The sequence below is a fragment of the Ylistrum balloti genome, unplaced genomic scaffold, assembly GCF_031769215.1.
Source record: "Ylistrum balloti isolate Yb309-2 unplaced genomic scaffold, AGI_CSIRO_Ybal_v1 Utg369802, whole genome shotgun sequence".
Taxonomy (NCBI): domain Eukaryota; kingdom Metazoa; phylum Mollusca; class Bivalvia; order Pectinida; family Pectinidae; genus Ylistrum; species Ylistrum balloti.
Window position 1 is genome coordinate 1,758,712 of NW_026781979.1, and position 26,210 is coordinate 1,784,921.

Genomic DNA, 26,210 nt, shown 5'->3' on the forward strand with positions numbered 1-26,210 from the left:
CCCATAGAAGATTTGCTGCAATAAGATCTATATCTAGTTGCAGTAATGTATTTTGTCTGATTGCGGTATAATTACTACGTGATGATAAGAAATGGAAACTACAACGAACCCGTAACTACATAGTGGACCTTCCTCTAGATTTCTAATATAAAGATGTTGTTTTTAATTACTACATTTAAGGCGTAATCGTGCGTGTAATATTTGAACTGGTCTGCTACCAATGTAAAGGTAATAAGGGACTAACCCCTTTTCGTTTTTACAAAAAAAAATACTGAAAGATAGATTTTCACGAATGTCGAATGTTTTCAGGTAAAGCGTTCCATTATCGTACTGAGGAATTAAAAAAAATGAATTTTTATATAACTGAGTTCTACAATTAATTGAAAGATTTTATCAAGGATTCTTTTCTATCATTCTTGGTGCTATACAATCAGGGTTACAACCTTATTGTGATACTGATTACTCGGAAAATAATGAGTTGATGTGGATTTGAAAGAACTACATAGAGCGAAAGAGTAATTATCAAAACCCTCTTCTTTGAATTTTTCCATTCTGTGCGCATTTATCATTTGATCTGATTTGCGTCGTCGATGAACCAGAATCTTACCCTTCTAAATTTGAATTTAAAATTTTGAATTTGAACGACTGACCAAAGACATGTTCGGAAAATTTTGAATTTGAACGACTGACCAAAGACATGTTCGGAAAATTTTGAATTTGAACGACTGACCAAAGACATGTTCGAAAAATTTTGACCTCACACATTATCCATTACAGTGTATTTTTATGCACTATATTTTTTTCACCAAGAAAGACAGACCGACACCAGTGCTGGAAAAACAGGGTTCCATTATGCAGTTTTCGTTCGTCGATTCATCTTCTTAATTCACCAGTAAATGACTGGTCTTTTAGACTAGTGACAACATTGCTTTCTGTATTGTTTTATGTTAATCGCCGGGAATCCCTGGAGACAATCAGCTGTAGCGGACAGTGAGCTGTTACGCCACACCTGGTAGGGCCATGTGCTAACTTGTACACCTCATCTATCTATGTCCAGTCGTACCGGTCAGTGTCACTGGGACATGTCGCTTTTCCCCGTCCATGTCCAGCTGTACTGGTTAATTTAAAGTAGGTGACCATGATGTGTAAAATCCAATGAAAGCATCCAAAAACTCCGTCACGAGACAAGTACTAGTAGAGATAAGATGATCATAGCAAATGATAACAAAATTACGTGATATCTATATTTTTTATTTTTATTTTTTTTTATATTTATTTTTATATTATTTTATATTTTTTATATATATATTTATATATTTTATATTATATTTAATTTACAAGTTATTTTTACGTCTTTTAAACAGCAATTACCGACTGGTCATCCATCAGATAAGGTCATAACTGGAAGGTCAATATCATTCTAGATACCGAAATCTTGTTTTTGTTCTGATAAAGCCGTTTACAACCAGATCTATAATTATTACCCATGCAGGGAAATAGTTTTGGTATTTATTTTAAAAAGTCATTTAACCACTTAATGGATAACTCTACGTGACAAATCATAGACTAGCTATTGGCACTCTAGCTTATATAAACTCAAAGTAGTGTTGAAAAATGAATTGAAGCTACAAACCACCGACTGATCAACAGAAGCTTGATCAAAACCTGTTGCACAAAAATGTTCAGTGTGTATCATACATAAACAGAGGGCTACTGCTGTTTTGTGCGAAAAATATCGTTTCTTAGAGAGGTTGTATCAAACACAAGCCTCATATCTGGCAGTACATAAGATATATGATATATTTAAAAAGTTTCCCAATATACGAGCAACTATTGTAGATTAAAACGGAGGATGAAACTCTGATCCTTGACGCAGCTCAGATATTCAGATACTGAATCACCGATAGTCAACCCTGATTTCGGTACACTTACTGAGTCCATTCATTTCTAAGGAATTCGTTGGAATCAAGAATTCAGTGGAGTTGTTGCCCTTAGGTTCTGGTACAAACTAGATCTATTTCCGATCTTGATTATAACCAGCAAACACTTGGTATGTTCGCAAAAATTTGGCTTGAAAGTTTTATTCCGATATTCCGAATAATGTAAAACATGTAGCCAATTTGGTACAAATTAAGTAAATATGTGAATCTGTATTCAATCTATGCCAATCCCTGAACTATCCGTCATGTTCCTGAGAATTCGCTGTTAAATCCTCTACGGCAGAGGTCCACATAGACTTGGAAATGAGAAGCAAACAAGACAGAACCTCAACCCAAACAGATGTAGGTAAACAAAAAACCGGTAACCGTGTTGTTTTACGTCCCTTCCGCTGTCAGAGTTGGCTGGGGTCTGACAAGCGGTGAGATGATTACTTCCGATCCCTGAAATTGAACCATTGTATCTACTTAACGCCAATTTGAACGATAACAGTTGTGACGGAATTGGATCGTTTTCCTTATCCGGTATCCGCACAGCAGCTGTCTTTCGTGTCAGTTCCGGGCTACCTCGGACAGATGTACCAGAAACCGAAGCTCATCCGGAACGGATAACGTTTAGAATAGTACAACATTCAGTCACGTGGTTAGATCGACATGGTAGTTAAAGATAGTGTACATTTTGGGTACATATTTGTATGTCTGGTTACAGGTCAATATTTCAGGAAATATGGTAAATTATTAACATCGCTTCAAGGCATTTTCTGTACAAGTTAGGATCTCATATGATGTTTTTATAGAAAAAAATCACAAAAGGATCTACGTATGTTATTATAGAAATACGCCCAAATTCGCCATGTTTACATACATACGATATCATTATTTCAAACATGATTGAGCAACAACAGGTGGCTTCTAATAAATCGAACAGTGTGAAATATTTGCTCATATTTTAAAATCAACGAGAAATAAGGCAAAACAACAGCAATGGAATTTCAATACCAGTAAAAAGGTGATCAGTGTACAGACCTGTGTATTTACCCATTATATTGCAGTAAATCTATGGCCGAATGAGTGACTAGATTCCGGATTCCTCAATCTTCTTTACATATATTTAGACTTAACTTGTATATTGGCAGGCAGTATTTCCACCAATTTTACCAACTGATCGTAGGAAATATGTCTTGATGTTGACGATAGTTTTAAAACTCATTAGATAGAGTTCTAAATAGGTAGAAAATTTGCCGACTTGTGCGGGACGTCTGTTTAAGTGTCAGATTAATAACACATTCGTCAGGTTTTAATGCCAATTTTTGTTTTAATAATTTATTCATTATTTTTAAATACGATTCATCTGAATATCAAAAACAATTATTTTTCACTGCGATTCCTCTGAATATTGAAAACAACCTCGACGCTCTTACAATCGTTGGGGCCTATTAAGTTATAGCTGCCTCTCAGAAAAGACGTTGGTATTCATGGTTGTCGACTCCTTAAGAAACTCCTCAACATATCTGCATAGTAATAGCGCTAACTTCCTCTGGTTGCCATAAAGCAATGATTTAAAGCTGAAGGTATCGATGTTCATTTACAAATATACATGAAATGTATTGCCTCGTAAATGTTCACTTTGCTTCTCGTGATTCAAAACATAACTGGAACGCGGCATTAATTTGTTCGCAAAATTATAAAACATGCATCATAGGATAGTGGCCCTTCTATACAGTCACTCCTGGTTTAAGCTAGCCTGCCAGGCTTTCAGTACACGCTTTGAACCTTCTGGTTTAGATACAAGATTAACACCTTCTAGCTTAGATTCACATGTAACAACTTGTGGTTTAGATACACGGTCAAAAACTTATGGTTTAGATACACGGGCAACACCTCATAATTTGATACATGGCAACAATTTGATGTTTAGAAATACGGGCTCCAGTTTGTGGTTTAGATAAACGGGTTAGAACTTGTGGTTCAGATACACGGGCTAGAAATTGTGGTTCAGATACACGGGTTAGAACTTGTGGTTTAGGTAGACGGGTTAGAACTTGTGGTTCAGATACACGGGTTAGAACTTGTGGTTCAGATACACGGGTTAGAACTTTTGTCAGATACACGGGCTAGAACTTGTGGTTCAGATACACGGGTTAGAACTTGTGGTTTAGATACACGGGCTAGAACTTGTGGTTTAGATACACGGGTTAGAACTTGTGGTTCAGATACACGGGCTAGAACTTGTGGTTTAGATACACGGGTTAGAACTTGTGATTCAGATACACGAGTTAGAACTTGTGGTTCAGACACACGGGCTAAAACTTGTGGTTCAGATACACTGGTTAGAACTTGTGGTTGAGATACACGGGTTAGAACTTGTGGTTCAGACACACGGGCTAAAACTTGTGGTTCAGATACACGGGCTAGAACTTGTGGTTCAGATACACTGGTTAGAACTTGTGGTTGAGATACACGGGTTAGAACTTGTGGTTCAGATACACGGGTTAGAGCTTGTGGTTCAGATACACCGGTTAGAACTTGTGGATCAGATACACGGACTAGAAATTGTGTCAGATACACGAGTTAGAACTTGTGGTTCAGACACACGGGCTAAAACTTGTGGTTCAGACACACGGGCTAAAACTTGTGGTTCAGATACACTGGTTAGAACTTGTGTTTCAGATACACTGGTTAGAACTTGTGGTTGAGATACACGGGTTAGAACTTGTGGTTCAGATACACGGGTTAGAACTTGTGTCAGATACACGGGTTAACGGGTAAGAACTTGTGTCAGATACACAGGTTAGAACTTGTGGTTTCAGATTCACGGGTTAGAACTTGTGTCAGATACACGAGTTAGAACTTGTGTTGTCAGACACACAGGCTAGAACTTGTGGTTTCAGATTCACGGGTTAGAACCTGTGTCAGATACACAGGTTAGAACTTGTGGTTTCAGATGCACGGGTTAGAACTTGTGGTTCAGATACACGGGTTAGAACTTTTGTCAGATACACGGGTTAGAACTTGAGGTTCAGATACACGGGTTAGAACTTGTGGTTCAGATACACGGACTAGAACTTGTGGTTTCAGATTCACGGGTTAGAACTTGTGGTTCAGATACACGGGTTAGAACTTGTGGTTTCAGATTCACGGGCTAGAACTTGTGGTTTCAGATTCACGGGTTAGAACTTGTGGTTCAGATACACGGGTTAAACTTTTGTCAAGTAAACGGATTAGAACTTGTGGTTCAGATACACGGGCTAGAGCTTGTGGTTTAGATACACGGGTTAGAACTTGTGGTTGAGATACACGAGTTAGAACTTGTGGTTGAGATACATGGGTTAGAACTTGTGGTTCAGACACATGGGTTACACCTTGTAATATATGAAAAAGGGTTGCACTTGCCTGGTGGTTTCGGTACACAATCTTTGTTCCGGTTAAGATACTCGGTGAAGTTCAGTGATTACGCCGGCATGTTTTAACTACATAGTTATTTATCCTTTTGTAAAGACACACTACTTTTTCTTTTGTTGTAGTTCAAACACAATGATGTTATATCCATGTAATTGTACTTTTATAAGGCACATAAAGAATGTGTTGCTATTTTTAACTAAAGTACATTATTGAAGAATTTCTTATTGGTAATCAGAATCAGGTCTTTCTTTATTAGTTTTTTAAGCAGAATACTTCTGTCTGATATTACGTACATGCACAAAAGTACGCATGTATGTGTTACTGATGTGCTGCTGCACGTGCTTTTACTGAGGTGTCGACCACCCAACTCACGTGGATCACATTAAGGAGACCGAACATCAGCGTGGAATTAATAAATAAGTATTTCATCATCACTTTTTCAGTAATATGTATGTAATTTTCTTAATTACACATTAGGCAATTTCAGGGTACACTCGAAAGACATTAGACATGAAATGATGCGTTGTCGTAGCTTTAAAACTGTATAAACCAGATCAAAATTGTAAGCATTTTACTTTTCTTCGGTTTGTATTATCAATTAACTTAAAATGTACATTTTGTAAGACAGGCAAAATAAATATGGTAAAGCAAATGTTATTGAAAACAATATAAAATTAGATAACACAGAATTAAAATTAGATAATACGGAATTAAAATTAGATAATACAGGGGAAAGCACAACATATAAAATACAAAATCATTTCCGTGTTGTCACGAGTTTCCGTGTCAGATCTTACGTCCGGTGTTAGGACACGTGTCCCTTCCCGCGGGAAGTATACGCCGAATTTCCGCTTACATAGACAGAAGACCCACAATCTCGCTTGTAAGGCGGTTAGGCGGTGAGAATATAAATGAACACCACAACTAAAGTATGTGTGATAACACAAGATAAATTTGAAATCCAAGTTCGAGTCGAATTTCACCGGAGAAGTAATGGTTCATTTGCGGGTTAATAAGACAAGGTATAGCTTCCGAAAGATATCTAAATATATGTATCATTGAGATATCTTGTAGAGGAAAATCATTTATTCTGCGTAATGTGACTCATTCTCAAATCTCAAATTACTCGGAATACTGATTCAATACTAATTCAGGTGTGAGTATGGAGAGAATTATCATAAAAAAACACTTACTGGTTGAAATGTGAGGACGAGAACAGTACTGTGGTATTAAGTAGTGAGGTATCGATGTGACGGTTATATAATCCTTTAAGGACGAGAACGGTACTGTGGTATTAAGTAGTGAGGTATCGATGTGACGGTTATATAATCCTGTAAGGACGAGAACGGTACTGTGGTATTAAGTAGTGAGGTATCGATGTGACGGTTATATAACCCTTTAAGGACGAGAACGGTACTGTGGTATTAAGTAGTGAGGTATAGATGTGACGGTTATATAATCCTGTAAGGACGAGAACGGTACTGTGGTATTAAGTAGTGTGGTATCGATGTGACGGTTATGTAATCCTGTAAGGACGAGAACGGTACTGTGGTATTAAGTAGTGAGGTATCGATGTGACGGTTATATAACCTTGTAAGGACGAGAACGGTACTGTGGTATTAAGCAGTGAGGTATCGATGCGACGGTTATATAACTGTGTTAGGACGAGAACGGTACTGTGGTATTAAGCAGTGAGGTATAGATGTGACGGTTATATAACTGTGTTAGGACGAGAACGGTACTGTGGTATTGGGTAGTAATGTGTTTATTTATGTAACTATGGAGATAGTTACGGCGGTTTTTGATGGCTCTATCGCGCCTGACGCCGTAAGTTTGGCCGCATATTAATCCCTGTAGAGTAGTAGTTCTGGAATTCAAGTGTCGCTACCATGGAAACAAAGACGAAATGGGGAGTTTAAGGGCTGAAGTCAACCGACATCTCAACAATACGAGCTAGATAAACGTATTATCATACAGATACGCACCATCTCAACACAAACATTGGATAAGTCGTCATATCATTACACAGATACACAACATCTCAACACAAACATTGGATAAGTCGTCATATCATTACACAGATACACAACATCTCAACACAAACATTGGATAAGTCGTCATATCATTACACAGATACACAACATCTCAACACAAACATTGGATAAGTCGTCATATCATTACACAGATACACAACATCTCAACACAAACATTGGATAAGTCGTCATATCATTACACAGATACACAACATCTCAACACAAACATTGGATAAGTCGTCATATCATTACACAGATACACAACATCTCAACACAAACATTGGATAAGTCGTCATATCATTACACAGATACACAACATCTCAACACAAACATTGGATAAGTCGTCATATCATTACACAGATACACACCATCTCAACACAAACATTGGATAAGTCGTCATATCATTACACAGATACACAACATCTCAACACAAACATTGGATAAGTCGTCATATCATTACACAGATACACAACATCTCAACACAAACATTGGATAAGTCGTCATATCATTACACAGATACACACCATCTCAACACAAACATTGGATAAGTCGTCATATCATTACACAGATACACACCATCTCAACACAAACATTGGATAAGTCGTCATATCATTACACAGATACACAACATCTCAACACAAACATTGGATAAGTCGTCATATCATTACACAGATACACAACATCTCAACACAAACATTGGATAAGTCGTCATATCATTACACAGATACACACCATCTCAACACAAACATTGGATAAGTCGTCATATCATTACACAGATACACAACATCTCAACACAAACATTGGATAAGTCGTCATATCATTACACAGATACACAACATCTCAACACAAACATTGGATAAGTCGTCATATCATTACACAGATACACACCATCTCAACACAAACATTGGATAAGTCGTCATATCATTACACAGATACAGAACATCTCAACACAAACATTGGATAAGTCGTCATATCATTACACAGATACACAACATCTCAACACAAACATTGGATAAGTCGTCATATCATTACACAGATACACAACATCTCAACACAAACATTGGATAAGTCGTCATATCATTACACAGATACACAACATCTCAACACAAACATTGGATAAGTCGTCATATCATTACACAGATACACAACATCTCAACACAAACATTGGATAAGTCGTCATATCATTACACAGATACACAACATCTCAACACAAACATTGGATAAGTCGTCATATCATTACACAGATACACAACATCTCAACACAAACATTGGATAAGTCGTCATATCATTACACAGATACACACCATCTCAACACAAACATTGGATAAGTCGTCATATCATTACACAGATACACACCATCTCAACACAAACATTGGATAAGTCGTCATATCATTACACAGATACACAACATCTCAACACAAACATTGGATAAGTCGTCATATCATTACACAGATACACACCATCTCAACACAAACATTGGATAAGTCGTCATATCATTACACAGATACACAACATCTCAACACAAACATTGGATAAGTCGTCATATCATTACACAGATACACACCATCTCAACACAAACATTGGATAAGTCGTCATATCATTACACAGATACACAACATCTCAACACAAACATTGGATAAGTCGTCATATCATTACACAGATACACAACATCTCAACACAAACATTGGATAAGTCGTCATATCATTACACAGATACACACCATCTCAACACAAACATTGGATAAGTCGTCATATCATTACACAGATACACAACATCTCAACACAAACATTGGATAAGTCGTCATATCATTACACAGATACACAACATCTCAACACAAACATTGGATAAGTCGTCATATCATTACACAGATACACAACATCTCAACACAAACATTGGATAAGTCGTCATATCATTACACAGATACACAACATCTCAACACAAACATTGGATAAGTCGTCATATCATTACACAGATACACACCATCTCAACACAAACATTGGATAAGTCGTCATATCATTACACAGATACACAACATCTCAACACAAACATTGGATAAGTCGTCATATCATTACACAGATACACAACATCTCAACACAAACATTGGATAAGTCGTCATATCATTACACAGATACACAACATCTCAACACAAACATTGGATAAGTCGTCATATCATTACACAGATACACAACATCTCAACACAAACATTGGATAAGTCGTCATATCATTACACAGATACACAACATCTCAACACAAACATTGGATAAGTCGTCATATCATTACACAGATACACAACATCTCAACACAAACATTGGATAAGTCGTCATATCATTACACAGATACACAACATCTCAACACAAACATTGGATAAGTCGTCATATCATTACACAGATACACAACATCTCAACAAAAACATTGGATAAGTCGTCATATCATTACACAGATACAACACAAACATTGGATAAGTCGTCATATCATTACACAGATACACAACATCTCAACACAAACATTGGATAAGTCGTCATATCATTACACAGATACACACCATCTCAACACAAACATTGGATAAGTCGTCATATCATTACACAGATACACAACATCTCAACACAAACATTGGATAAGTCGTCATATCATTACACAGATACACAACATCTCAACACAAACATTGGATAAGTCGTCATATCATTACACAGATACACAACATCTCAACACAAACATTGGATAAGTCGTCATATCATTACACAGATACACAACATCTCAACACAAACATTGGATAAGTCGTCATATCATTACACAGATACACACCATCTCAACACAAACATTGGATAAGTCGTCATATCATTACACAGATACACACCACCTCAACACAAACATTGGATAAGTCGTCATATCATTACACAGATACACAACATCTCAACACAAACATTGGATAAGTCGTCATATCATTACACAGATACACAACATCTCAACACAAACATTGGATAAGTCGTCATATCATTACACAGATACACAACATCTCAACACAAACATTGGATAAGTCGTCATATCATTACACAGATACACACCATCTCAACACAAACATTGGATAAGTCGTCATATCATTACACAGATACACACCATCTCAACACAAACATTGGATAAGTCGTCATATCATTACACAGATACACAACATCTCAACACAAACATTGGATAAGTCGTCATATCATTACACAGATACACAACATCTCAACACAAACATTGGATAAGTCGTCATATCATTACACAGATACACACCATCTCAACACAAACATTGGATAAGTCGTCATATCATTACACAGATACACAACATCTCAACACAAACATTGGATAAGTCGTCATATCATTACACAGATACACAACATCTCAACACAAACATTGGATAAGTCGTCATATCATTACACAGATACACAACATCTCAACACAAACATTGGATAAGTCGTCATATCATTACACAGATACACAACATCTCAACACAAACATTGGATAAGTCGTCATATCATTACACAGATACACAACATCTCAACACAAACATTGGATAAGTCGTCATATCATTCAGTCAACACAAACATATCATTACACAGATACACAACATCTCAACACAAACATTGGATAAGTCGTCATATCATTACACAGATACACAACATCTCAACACAAACATTGGATAAGTCGTCATATCATTACACAGATACACAACATCTCAACACAAACATTGGATAAGTCGTCATATCATTACACAGATACACAACATCTCAACACAAACATTGGATAAGTCGTCATATCATTACACAGATACACAACATCTCAACACAAACATTGGATAAGTCGTCATATCATTACACAGATACACAACATCTCAACACAAACATTGGATAAGTCGTCATATCATTACACAGATACACAACATCTCAACACAAACATTGGATAAGTCGTCATATCATTACACAGATACACAACATCTCAACACAAACATTGGATAAGTCGTCATATCATTACACAGATACACAACATCTCAACACAAACATTGGATAAGTCGTCATATCATTACACAGATACACAACATCTCAACACAAACATTGGATAAGTCGTCATATCATTACACAGATACACAACATCTCAACACAAACATTGGATAAGTCGTCATATCATTACACAGATACACAACATCTCAACACAAACATTGGATAAGTCGTCATATCATTACACAGATACACAACATCTCAACACAAACATTGGATAAGTCGTCATATCATTACACAGATACACAACATCTCAACACAAACATTGGATAAGTCGTCATATCATTACACAGATACACAACATCTCAACACAAACATTGGATAAGTCGTCATATCATTACACAGATACACAACATCTCAACACAAACATTGGATAAGTCGTCATATCATTACACAGATACACACCATCTCAACACAAACATTGGATAAGTCGTCATATCATTACACAGATACACAACATCTCAACACAAACATTGGATAAGTCGTCATATCATTACACAGATACACAACATCTCAACACAAACATTGGATAAGTCGTCATATCATTACACAGATACACAACATCTCAACACAAACATTGGATAAGTCGTCATATCATTACACAGATACACAACATCTCAACACAAACATTGGATAAGTCGTCATATCATTACACAGATACACAACATCTCAACACAAACATTGGATAAGTCGTCATATCATTACACAGATACACACCATCAACACAAACATAAGTCGTCATATCATTACACAGATACACAACATCTCAACACAAACATTGGATAAGTCGTCATATCATTACACAGATACACAACATCTCAACACAAACATTGGATAAGTCGTCATATCATTACACAGATACACACCATCTCAACACAAACATTGGATAAGTCGTCATATCATTACACAGATACACAACATCTCAACACAAACATTGGATAAGTCGTCATATCATTACACAGATACATATCATCTCAACACAAACATTGGATAAGTCGTCATATCATTACACAGATACACACCATCTCAACACAAACATTGGATAAGTCGTCATATCATTACACAGATACACACCATCTCAACACAAACATTGGATAAGTCGTCATATCATTACACAGATACACACCATCTCAACACAAACATTGGATAAGTCGTCATATCATTACACAGATACACACCATCTCAACACAAACATTGGATAAGTCGTCATATCATTACACAGATACACAACATCTCAACACAAACATTGGATAAGTCGTCACATCATACAGATACACACCACCTCAACACAAACATTGGATAAGTCGTCATATCATTACACAGATACACACCATCTCAACACAAACATTGGATAAGTCGTCATATCATTACACAGATACACACCATCTCAACACAAACATTGGATAAGTCGTCATATCATTACACAGATACACAACATCTCAACACAAACATTGGATAAGTCGTCATATCATTACACAGATACACACCATCTCAACACAAACATTGGATAAGTCGTCATATCATTACACAGATACACAACATCTCAACACAAACATTGGATAAGTCGTCATATCATTACACAGATACACAACATCTCAACACAAACATTGGATAAGTCGTCATATCATTACACAGATACATAACATCTCAACACAAACATTGGATAAGTCGTCATATCATTACACAGATACACAACATCTCAACACAAACATTGGATAAGTCGTCATATCATTACACAGATACACAACATCTCAACACAAACATTGGATAAGTCGTCATATCATTACACAGATACACAACATCTCAACACAAACATTGGATAAGTCGTCATATCATTACACAGATACACAACATCTCAACACAAACATTGGATAAGTCGTCATATCATTACACAGATACACAACATCTCAACACAAACATTGGATAAGTCGTCATATCATTACACAGATACACAACATCACAACACAAACATTGGATAAGTCGTCATATCATTACACAGATACACAACATCTCAACACAAACATTGGATAAGTCGTCATATCATTACACAGATACACAACATCTCAACACAAACATTGGATAAGTCGTCATATCATTACACAGATACACAACATCTCAACACAAACATTGGATAAGTCGTCATATCATTACACAGATACACACCATCTCAACACAAACATTGGATAAGTCGTCATATCATTACACATACATATACGATATCTCAACACATACAAAACAGGAAATGGTGGTTTACATTAGCTTGGGAATAACATAACACATTTCTGATACTTTGTCTCATTAATGAGGAATGCTAATTCCATTGTGTAATTTTTAAACAACGGTTGAAAGTGACGTCATATACCCGTAATATAAATGGACGTTTTCCACAAATAGTTTTGAAACTACCCAGAAGACCAGATTATGGGCTGAAGTAAGTGTACAGACAACAGGATTCAGTAGGGAGCGGTCCTTGGCAGAAATTAATGTTACTTTATAATTCGTTCTGTGGCGCTATCACACAATGTTGAATATTTCTTTCCTTGGCGATAAACGAGGTCTATAACCATTATAACTTGTGAGGTTTTCTCGCTTGTGATTGGTGGTGTTAGTTATCCACCAAGTCACGCCCTCATCAGTCATATTTAACATAATTCTTTTATCACTAAATGTCGACACGTGGTTCTGACAGAGACATATGTGTGTATAACTACAGGGTCTGATAAATATAAATAGTTATGTTTGTTCTCTTACGTGTTAATCACATTTTGACGTCCTATTCCATTGAAAGCAAATATTTTTTATATTCCGTTGTACACAACCTGTGGACAAAACATCGAATGTCCTGTCTTCACTAACGTTTAACTTCCGATCTTTTTCCATAGAGACAAAGTTTCCGTTCTCATTAACATGTTTAGCTTACATGACTTTTGACAAGACAGATAATTTTGGCCGTCCTGTTTCCATAGACACATAATTTTAGATGCCCTGTTTCCATAGACACATAACTTTAGATGATCTGTTTCCATAGACACATAACTTTAGATGATCTGTTTCCATAGACACATAACTTTAGATGCCCTGTTTCCATAGACACATAACTTTAGATGATCTGTTTCCATAGACACATAACATTAGATGATCTGTTTCCATAGACACATAACTTTAAATAATCTGTTTCCATAGACACATAACTTTAGATGATCTGTTTCCATAGACACATAACTTTAGATGCCCTGTTTCCACAGACACATAACTTTAGATGCCCTGTTTCCACAGACATATATCTTTAAATGATCTGTTTCCATAGACACATAACTTTAGATGATCTGTTTCCATAGACACATAACTTTAGATGATCTGTTTCCATAGACACATAACATTAGATGATCTGTTTCCATAGACACATAACTTTGGATTTCCTATTTCTTTTGACAAATCAATTTGGATGACATGTTTTCAAAGACACATAACTTTAGATGATCTGTTTCCATAGACACATAACTTTAGATGCCCTGTTTCCACAGACACATAACTTTAGATGCCCTGTTTCCACAGACATATATCTTTAAATGAACTGTTTCCATAGACATATAATAACTTAAGATGCCCTGTTTCCATAGATACATAACTTTAGATGCCCTGTTTCCATAGACACATAACTTAAGATGCCCTATTTCCATAGACACATAACTTTAAATAATCTGTTTCCATAGACACATAACTTTAGATGATCTGTTTCCATAGACACATAACTTAAGATGATCTGTTTCCATAGACACATAACTTTAGATGATCTGTTTCCATAGACACATAACTTTGGATTTTCTATTTCTTTTGAGAAATCAATCTGGATGACATGTTTTCAAAGACAAACATTTTTTAATCTTCTGTTAACAGGATGAAAGGTAATAATAAATTTTAGGTCGAAGCAAGATGAGAGTGGTGGTTGAGATGACGGGAGAGAGAAAAGTTAAGAGAGGAAAGGTGAGGCCATATGGAGAGCGAAGAAAGAATTAAGACAAGAAGGCAGGCAAAACGAGATTGAGGGAAAGCTAGAATAACGAAAAAGGAGTGAAGCTGACTGGAGGGATGGGATGGTGACGATGCAAAATCGAGACGAGACAACACGGTAAGGATGATTCTGTACTCATCTAGTTTCCTTTACCCTGTACATTTGTATCATGTTATTTTCGTTAACCTACTCCTTACATTGTAGTGTCCAGTCTGACCTGTATTAATGTGCCGTCTCCTTACATTGAACTGTCTTGCCTGGCCTGTATTAATGTACCGTCTCCTTACATTGTAGTGTCCCGCCTGGCCTGTATTACTGTGCCGTCTCCTTACATTGTAGTGTCCCGCCTGACCTGTATTAATGTGCCGTCTCCTTACATTGAAGTGTCTCGCCTGACCTGTATTAATGTGCCGTCTCCTTACATTGAAGTTTCTCGCCTGACCTGTATTAATGTGCCGTCACCTTACATTGAAGTGTCTCGCCTGATCTGTATTAATGTGCCGTCTCCTTACATTGTAGTGTCTCGCATGACCTGTATTACTGTGCCGTCTCCTGACATTTAGTGTCCCGCCTGACCTGTATTACTATGCCGTCTCCTTACATTGAAGTGTCTCGCCTGACCTGTATTAATGTGCCGTCTCCTGACATTGAACTGTCTCGCCTGACCTGTATTCCTGTGCCGTCTCCTTACATTGTAGTGTCTTGCCTGACCTGTATAAATGTGCCGTCTCCTTACATTGTAGTGTCCAGCCTGACCTGTATTAATGTGCCGTCTCCTTACATTGTAGTGTCCCGCCTGGCCTGTATTACTGTGCCGTCTCCTTACATTGTAGTGTCCCGCCTGACCTGTATTAATGTGCCGTCTCCTTACATTGAAGTGTCTCGCCTGACCTGTATTAATGTGCCGTCTCCTTACATTGAAGTGTCTCGCCTGATCTGTATTAATGTGCCGTCTCCTTACATTGTAGTGTCTCGCATGACCTGTATTACTGTGCCGTCTCCTTACATTGTACTGTCCCGCCTGACCTGTATTAATGTGCTGTCTCCTTACATTGAAGTGTCTTGCTTGACCTGTATTACTGTGCCGTCTCCTGACATATAGTGTCCCGCCTGACCTGTATTACTATGCCGTTTCCTTACATCGAAGTGTCTCGCCTGACCTGTATTCCTGTGCCGTCTCCTTACATTGTAGTGTCTTGCCTGACCTGTATAAATGTGCCGTCTCCTTACATTGTAGTGTCCAGCCTGACCTGTATTAATGTGCCGTCACCTTACATTGAACTGTCTCGCCTGACCTGTATTCCTGTGCCGTCTCCTTACATTGTAGTGTCTTGCCTGACCTGTATTCCTGTACCGTCTCCTTACATTGTAGTGTCTTGCCTGACCTGTATAAATGTGCCGTCTCCTTACATTGAAGTGTCTTGCCTGACCTGTATTACGGTGCCGTCTCCTTACATTGAAGTGTCTCGCCTGACCTGTATTCCTGTGCCGTCTCCTTACATTGAAGTGTCTCGCCTGACCTGTATTACGGTGCCGTCTCCTTACATTGAAGTGTCTCGCCTGACCTGTATTACGGTGCCGTCTCCTTACATTGAAGTGTCTCGCCTGACCTGTATTAATGTGCCGTCTCCTTACATTGAAGTGTCTCGCCTGACCTGTATTACGGTGCCGTCTCCTTACATTGAAGTGTCTCGCCTGACCTGTATTACGGTGCCGTCTCCTTACATTGAAGTGTCTCGCCTGACCTGTATTACTGTGCCGTCTCCTTACATTGAAGTGTCTCGCCTGACCTGCATTAATGTGCCGTCTCCTTACATTGAAGTGTCTCGCCTGACCTGTATTACGGTGCCGTCTCCTTACATTGAAGTGTCTCGCCTGACCTGTATTCCTGTACCGTCTCCTTACATTGAAGTGTCTCGCCTGACCTGTATTACGGTGCCGTCTCCTTACATTGAAGTGTCTCGCCTGACCTGTATTCCTGTACCGTCTCCTTACATTGAAGTGTCTCGCCTGACCTGTATTACTGTGCCGTCTCCTTACATTGAAGTGTCTCGCCTGACCTGTATAAATGTGCCGGTGTCTTTGATATCCGATATCTAACAAAGATCACTCCTGGTTAGATGTTACTCCATAGTAGCTATGGTTATACGGCCATCACTAAAAACTGGCTGTGAACTGATAACAAATCTAACGAAGCCAAGGCAGTAGTCATTTACAGAAACAACAAGAAAATACCAACATGTGAACAGAATCATAATTCAAGCTTAAATTCAATAAAACTAGTGCAAATATGAACAAAAGGGATATTTATCTCTCTATTCCCCACAATGACTACACTGCTTGTACTACTGTACAGGACTATTCCCCACAATGACTACACAGCTTGTACTACTGTACAGGACTATTCCCCACAATGACTACACTGCTTGTACTACTGTACAAGACTATTCCCCACAATGACTACACTGCTTGTACTACTGTACAGGACTATTCCCCACAATGACTACACAGGTTGTACTACTGTACAGGAATATTCCCTACTATGTGTTAAAAATTTAACACGACTGTTGAATTTAAGTTGAGTCTTGCTATAGCTGCAACACCTTCTTTTAAATTTTATAACCAAAATACAATTGAGGTTGAAACTTGATGAAAGTCGTCTTTCTAGAAAATCGATAAAGTCGCTACATAATACTACCTGTGTAGGAGTTTGGTTCTGAATGGATCCGCCTAATTGATGATTTAACACGTGCTTTGCTTGCATCACACGCGTGTAGACGGTATTCATATGTGTATCATATCTCCTGTATTACCTGCTATACCGTACTAAAGCACGTGTACCCACAATCCTATTATACATATTAGAATCTAACAATATCTAATTTAATATCGTTAGTTTCCATTTGATGTGAGACTAATGTAATGTGTTTAATCATATTCCATTTCAGCAACCATGTATCAAATGGAAATCGTGTAAGATACAGCCACGTGCGTCAACACCACAAATAATAATGTATATCTATATAATCCTTATTGTGTAAGACATAGGTATATATATATAGAAAGAGAGATAAAAAAAATAGCATCTGTGCATATTGGTATTGGTGAAGACGTATGCTTAGGAATTGATACACGTGTTTATCGTCTAAGATGTATGTGTATTGCTGAAAACACACACGTGTACATCGGCGAAGACATATTCTTATGAATGAAAACGTGTATACCGTCTGGTTCATTTGTGTAAAGACAAAATCCGTAAATGTAAATATTAGCGAAGACTTCGCATGTATAACACGTGTATGTCATGCAAGACATATGCGCAGAGATAAAAACACGTAAATATAGATGAAAGCACGTGTAGAAATAAAGGAAAGCATGCGTAGATCAGCTAAGATATATATGTACTAGTAACGATGATAGAGTCTATCAGTACAGTCTTTCATCATTGATTCAGTGTTATCCTGCCTTTCTCCATTTTTGATATCAATTTTCTTAAAAAATCGGCACTGATCTATCGATCGCAATAACGAATAAATTACATGTAACAAAAATGGATTTACGAAGAACAAGTGAACTCAAAAATACAAGCAGTCTGCGAAAGATCTACGGACGTAGCCTAAGGCCTAATAGTCCTACAAATGCCCAGAATGGTTGAGATGTTGTTAAAATCAGCGCTATCATAATAGACGCCATCAAAAAAGCTATCATTCAAAACAAGATGCCTAAACGAGTGCCACTGAGTACATTTGTAAGAGAGAGAAACATTTGTAACTGTGAGGACACATGTGGTGAAATTGATGTACACCTATTCAACGGTCTATACAGATGAAAAAAAAGAGAATGTTGATCGATGAGAACAAAATAATACGTAAAGGTGGAAAAAATAGCAATGCAGATATGTACGGACAAATGTTTAAAATGTGTGGTGATAAATGTGTAACATTGCATTAACGCAGTGTATTGCATACTAGCTCATGAAAAACACGCGGTGATTATAATTCCTCGTTGCATTTGATAACACGTGTAAAGTGACTTAAAAAGATTTCTGTGTAAGAAACAGTGGTAATGTTAAAATCTCTCAATAAAGTCAAATGTCTATGCCATGAGACGTCAGTTGATGACGTCAGATTTCTTTGGATAAAATTCTCAATAGCAGGGAATATCGTAGCAATACCCATCGTATACTATCACCAAAATTGGTCATCATGGTGATGAGATTCTCCTCCTACATTAGCCAATTACCTCGACGTTTACCTCCAACGCGTCTAACAAAGAAAGCTTTCAACTAAACTGTTTGCTAAAAGTGATGATTTCAATCTTCCCATTTCTACATAGTAACAATCCCGCGTGCCCAAACACAATGGTGTTTATCCAAGTGCATGTCCCCAATATCATGATTTTCGTGAAAGACAGCTAAAGACAGCGGACAGATAAACTCTCGAGAGATTGTTGGTGATTATGGCACAGCGTAATGGCCACATGTTTCTTTGTGCGATATGAAGTTAGATGCATTCGATGGTGGTTAATATAAATTTATCTAGTCTCGTGTACTTTTTCGGTTATTAACATGTAAATCTTCTCTTTGTTTATGTTTTCCCAAAGTTTTACTGATTTGAGTCCGAATTATGTTTTATTTTGGTTTGTAAGAATCAATTGCACCGCCGCCGCCGAAAAAAACAATATTCACAGGCGAAAAGTGACATGATTTATACATAGAGAAAGGGAGAAAAAGAGAGAGCATATGGTCAGTGTCTTAAATATATGCATTATTCAGTTCCGTGTATGTTGTTCGTTGTTAAATGTATGTTTACCTAGCGTTGACATTACGCTGAAGTATGTCTGATGAAAATAACTGCTCCGCGCTTTTTAGGGATATTTGTAAATAAACTTGTCCATACCTACAAATAAAATTGATTATCTAAACAGCAATAGATATTTTTAAATGTAAAAACGAAGTAAATGAAAAAGCAATTTTGGCAAATACAGCGGTTTTCCGTCACCGTCGAATACAGCGAATATAGATATATAAATGTGACAGGTGTATTCCGACAGTGAAGGCGCCAGCTGCTGAATAATTACGTGTACTTGTATCCCACGTCAGTGAAAAAATATGATTTTATTAAAGGTGGTCCCCGTGTAATTTCGAGCACTTTGTCTTTTCCGTGAAAAGTATTCGCATTACATCAGTGATACTTTTTAAAGACTTTTACTCTGAATAGATTCCTTCCAAAAATAGTTAAACCTGATCGACGTCTTTGTGTCAGATATGCGCACGCGCAAACTTACCGCAGAGTTAAAAAATCTGTAGACGGAAAACAAAACAAACTGTCGGAAATATCTGTTATCAATTCCTGGTACCTACATTTGCATTCCATATAAATACTAACCGATATACAAAAACCTATATGTACTTACACGTATACCTACAGTCTCTCAACAAATCTGTCTTTCACACATTATTACAAATACCATATAACAATGCTATTCTGGTATCTAATTTTCATGGCGACTATGGATCTGACAAATCTTAATGGAGAGAGTGTGACATTATATAATATTGGTGTAGCATTATGTAATTATCTTTGCTGCTATTTGATGGCGTGTTCCGGTTTTCACACTGAACTTGTCACATGGTATTTCCAAAGTGTAGGAACATCCTGGAGGCCACGTCGTAAAACCGTGAAGAATCTTCCTCCCAAGGCAGAGACCCCGAGTCTCCGACCCGTGAGGTGCATACAACTAATTGTTATCGTCGTTTACAGGTCCGAGTGACCCGACATCCGCCATTCCGTGTAATCCGTCAAAGCATGCAAGCGTATTACGCGCTGTAGAGGACACAGGAAGTTACTCTCAAATTTCGCTAAATTGATCACCACTCGACACATCCAGTAACATTGTATGTTAACTGTGGTTTTATACTTCTGAATATTGTTACCTTGATACCAAACCTTTTAAATTGCCGTTTTTTGACAACAGTGGCATAGTTTGGCTAATATATGTGCCGAATTTTTTTTAGCTTACATGGTCCCAAGGGCACCTGTTTTGTAGAAATGAGGGTCTCGGCCAATTGGGGTGTGAGGGGTGATTGATGCAAATTTGAGGACATAGAGTAAATTCTTTAAAATCCCTGTTCTTCAGGAGTGCCTAGATTTAGTTGTAATTATTTGGTCGAAATCATCCTTAGGGGAAGAGGAATTTATTTTACTTAAACGATTGGTTTTGTTCATCTTGGGCAGGAGGCAAGGAAACCAATTGGAGATATATAACAAATTCTTCAGAATCCTTCTTTTGTAAGAATGTTTGGATACCGTTCCAATCTTGGTCTGAAATATTCTTGGGTGGAGTAGAATCAATTTAGTATTAATGGTGGTTGGGGGATGAGGGTCAGGGCTCTATTGGGGAAATAGAACAAAATTTTAAAAGGTTGTGTGGGACTGCCAGGATTCTTTCCTAATCTAAAAGAAAATATACTCATATAGCAGAATAAAGTTTATAAATTCCTTCTTTATTTGAAGGAAAAAATGACTAAATTTTGTATAAACGGTAGGTCTAATAGGCCAAATAGGAAAAATAGAGGGATCACTTTAAAATTCTTCTGCTAGCATGAAGGGTTTTTTTTTTTTTTTTTTTTTACTTCTTCTTCTTCTTTTAGATTTGGTCTGAAACTATCAACTATAAAGTATAGTTGATAAAGTAGAACATAAATGCTGTGTTTTGAACCCAAGGAGCCTCGGGGCGAATACTTTAAACCTTTCTTCTTTGGTAATGATTAAATTTTGTCTACAGATGTGAAGCATCCTTGATAGGTGCATCTTACCCCATTTGCAGCAGAGGGGTGGGAAATAACAGAGGAAATATATACTGAACTTTAAATTACTTTTATTTTAGTTTAGCTGAAGCAATTTTACCGAACTTAACTAGGTGACAATATATTCCCCTTTGACCTCTTGTTGTATCGTAGTATGCGACCGTGTTATCATCATTCATAAAAAAAAAACACAGAGGAAAATATTTCGTGCAGATGCACATGTACTTTTACCGAGACAAACAGAACAAAAGAATAAATACCGACGTGTCAACATAATCTTAAATTCAATTGATTAGAACAAAATATTAAAAAATTGTTAAGTACATGGAGACGTTTGAAAACGTACATGGAGAATAAGACCAGATGTACCAGAAGAATAGGTGATTTTTGCTTCATCGACGACACCTAACATATAAATGTTCAACCAAAGTAAGTAATGTCATGTTCCCTAATGTGAATAAGATAAATTACAACAGAACCATTTGGCATATTAGTGAGCATCAAACACGTCCAACTTCATATCGCATAGAGAAGTAGAATATTTTTCAATGAGATCATAATGACGACGCTAACATTCCCTTTATTTCTATAGCCTGTATTGATCAGCTATCCTTATCTTGCACGAAGTTCGTGATTTTAGGAAAAAACCGTTGAATCTGAGAAAAAATTGTGGCAAAGTAACCACCATAGGTTAGGAAAGCAGGAATGGTGTCATGTAGAAACAGAAAGTTTAGAATAGGGAACTTGAAATTATAACGCTTATTATACAGCTGATTGGAAGACTAACCCTGTTTGTATTGGTGTAGGGAAAATACGAAGAAACGGCTTACTTGAAGACAAGATATCACTAATATACATATGTATGTATGAAGAATGAAATTTTGCAAGGTCTTAGTGATCTGTTTGCAATAAGTTATTTGATAAATTAAGCATCGTATAGAAAATAGAACAAGTCAGCCAACAGAGGGACAGAACTTTCTACAAAACTCGACGAATATATTGTTAAACTCATCGTCAAGTTATTAAACCTATGCTAAAACCATATTCTTGAAAATAATTCCAAACATTATTTCATTTTTATATATCATCTTTAAACAAAAAGTATCTGTTGATATAGCTGTTCGCAATTTGATTTGGAATCCTATAATGCTATACGTCAATGATTTCCAAACATTTTCATGTCTTGCCAGTTGAACTCAGCGTCTTCAAAACGCTTGTATTGCTTCCAGATGGCTAGTGTTCTCTATGACCTGACAATTTCTCCTAATTATCGATAAATTAACGTTAAAGTAGGTAATGATACGGCGTTAACAGCAACTATTTAATGTATGTTAAATACACCATTCGATAAACAATACGCAGAAAATTGATTTACTCACATTCACAAGCAGTAATTCCACTCAAGGGTTGTGTATATCGGAGTTAAACACATGGTAATCCACTTACGGAATATGTTTCGTCACTTTACATGAGCACGTCCATTACCTGTTGTGTTGCGCGTAACTAAGATAAACACGTGCAATAGTTGTTCCGAGAGAAGTGTATACTGTTGAGAGATCATTGTTAAGGTGTATTAAGCTACTCTCACCCCGACACTTCTTCACCTGCTGACGTTATCTTAGATTTCCGAACGTGAAAACGATACATATGGCTCCCTTCCATGGCCCATGCCTTTTTATTGCTCAGTCAGACATGTACACATGCCGCCCTAAACATATCTGGATTTTATACATCAGTATATCTACGGAACTATGTATTTTTTCGCTTCATCAATCGCTTTTCCTCTGCCAGATAGCCATATTATTTTTCATTAGGATTCTGTGTGCCAATGGGTCTTTAAAGTCACTAGAACATAAAAATGGCTACTTAAAGGAGAAATTCATCGAATTATTGACGCCATCAGCACCAATTAGACTGAGAACTTTAGCGTCAATATTAATATGCGTATAATGTACGGTATCGCTATAACACAATACTACTCTGTAATTTATTACGATCAGATGACATTGGTTGGTCTAGAACTACATGCAACCATAAGATAAGCTGTAGTTGGTGATGAAATGTCTTTTATTGAGAGTGATCAATTTGGCGAGATCTGTAGACGACGACGAGGACGACGAGGAAGACGACGATGACGATGATGATGATGATGATGATGATGATGATGATGATTGAGTTGATGGTAGTTGTAATGATGATGATGATGGTGATTGAGGTGACGATGATGTTGATGATGATGGTGATGTCAGACGGAGCTAATGTAGGGGTGCTGGAGTGTGTCCAGTCATTCGAACACGGTCATACATCATTTGGTAGGTGGAAGGCCAGAGTAGGCGATAACCGTTACTTCTGCTGCGTTGGCCACACTCGAACCAGCAAGCGATTAAACGTGTAGCAATCTGACAAGAGATATCTCTATACGTTGATAAAAAAGATATTTAATCAAACTATACATGATGGGAAGACGTCCCAGGGGGCTTTCTACAACATAAACCATTGGGGCGTCAAGGGAGCACCCACTATACAAATCTCTTCAGTTTTTTTTTCTAAATATTGATTATATTTTTGGCGTTCCAGTCCGAAGATTCAATTTGATACATGTCTCATCACTGAATCTAAAATTGCTTTCTGCTGTTGATTTCAATTGTTCTATTCGTCATCGCCGTGGAAACATCTCGGTGATTTAAAAAATAAAAAAAAATGGTTTTCACCTTATCCCTAGCGCGGCTGTGAGCCTACACCTTGCTTGTCGTAACAGCGTCGGAGATGGCATCTGCATGTGACTCTGCAGTAAACTGCATTTAGGGGAGACGTTTGGGAGATGGCTTGCCCAGCGATGCTGTGATGTTACGGAGAGTCGTGTGAAGACCGCGCCCCAAGGGGAACCCTCAAACACGCTACTGGATCGCGTGTAGGAAAGGCGACACAAACTCACTGGTCTTCATCTCGCCATTACAAACAGCTAGTCAACACCTCCATCTTAACAATACCCAGTTAAAATTTGTCGATTTAAACTTGTTTGTTTGTTTATTGTTGTCTGATAATTCATTTATGTGCATGCTGCATCATTGTTATAACTATACATTTTGCGTCGTAATCAAAATACACTGTATATTACTGTAGAAGACATATTGATATATGTAGTTGTTTATCAGAGGAGTTCTCACGCGAAATAAAGAGAATTCCCGTGGTTTATAGATCGAGTATCAACAATAACGGTGGATAATGAAGTCCCTAACCACTCGTCGTATTTCAGCACTCTCGGTACAGAATCATTCCGACTCATCCCACACCAGTACATCATTCTCTAGTACATTTTATATAAAATATGGGATTTTTTCGTCATTATACAACAGAAACATTTTTCTTCTTCTCTCGTCCCTTTCAAAAGAATTGTTAAAAACTTAGGGATAGTGGACGATTTGTATAAAAATACATGTTCAACATTTTCTCTTTACAACACCAACGACTTGACAGTTATTTTAAGATATGACAAATGGCGTGTTAGGATAATGAGAGTAAACATCGCGAAAAAAAAATGTTTTCAACAGATCAGTCAAGATTCAGCAGAGGTTTTGGACTGTAAAATAGATACACACTGCTCTCACGTATCCATACGAGTTGTAACGTATGTTGTTCACATAGCAAAGAAAAAACATGTAATTGGAAAGATAATAAAAAGATGAATGAATGGAGAGATGATTTTCCCACGTGGGTGAATAGAAGGTGAGTGATTAGAGAGATGGTGTTGTCACGTGGGTGTATAGGAGGTGAGTGATTGGATAGATGGTGTTGTCACGTGGGAGATTAGAAGGTGAATGATTGGTAGATGGTGTTGTCATGTGGGTTTATAGAAGGTGAGTGATTGGATAGATGATTTTCTCACGTGGGTAAATCGAAGGTGAGTGATTGGAAAAGTATGTTCTCACTTGAAAGAAAATGACTAGTATGTGGTATGCGTCTGAATACGTTTAATACTTTGTGATA

The 26,210-nt window shown here is 37.2% G+C and overlaps 1 protein-coding gene across 1 annotated transcript in view; it reads right to left on the reverse strand.

Annotated features, from left to right (window-relative positions):
* The window catches only part of LOC132544559 (neuronal acetylcholine receptor subunit alpha-10-like), a 201,414-nt gene extending 177,710 nt beyond the window's left edge, over nt 1-23,704 (reverse strand). The window contains exon 1 of the mRNA XM_060208173.1: nt 23,603-23,704. The gene's annotated coding sequence lies outside the window, so the exon portion shown is untranslated. The remainder of the gene's footprint in view (nt 1-23,602) is intronic.
* Between the last annotated feature and the right edge of the window lie 2,506 nt (nt 23,705-26,210).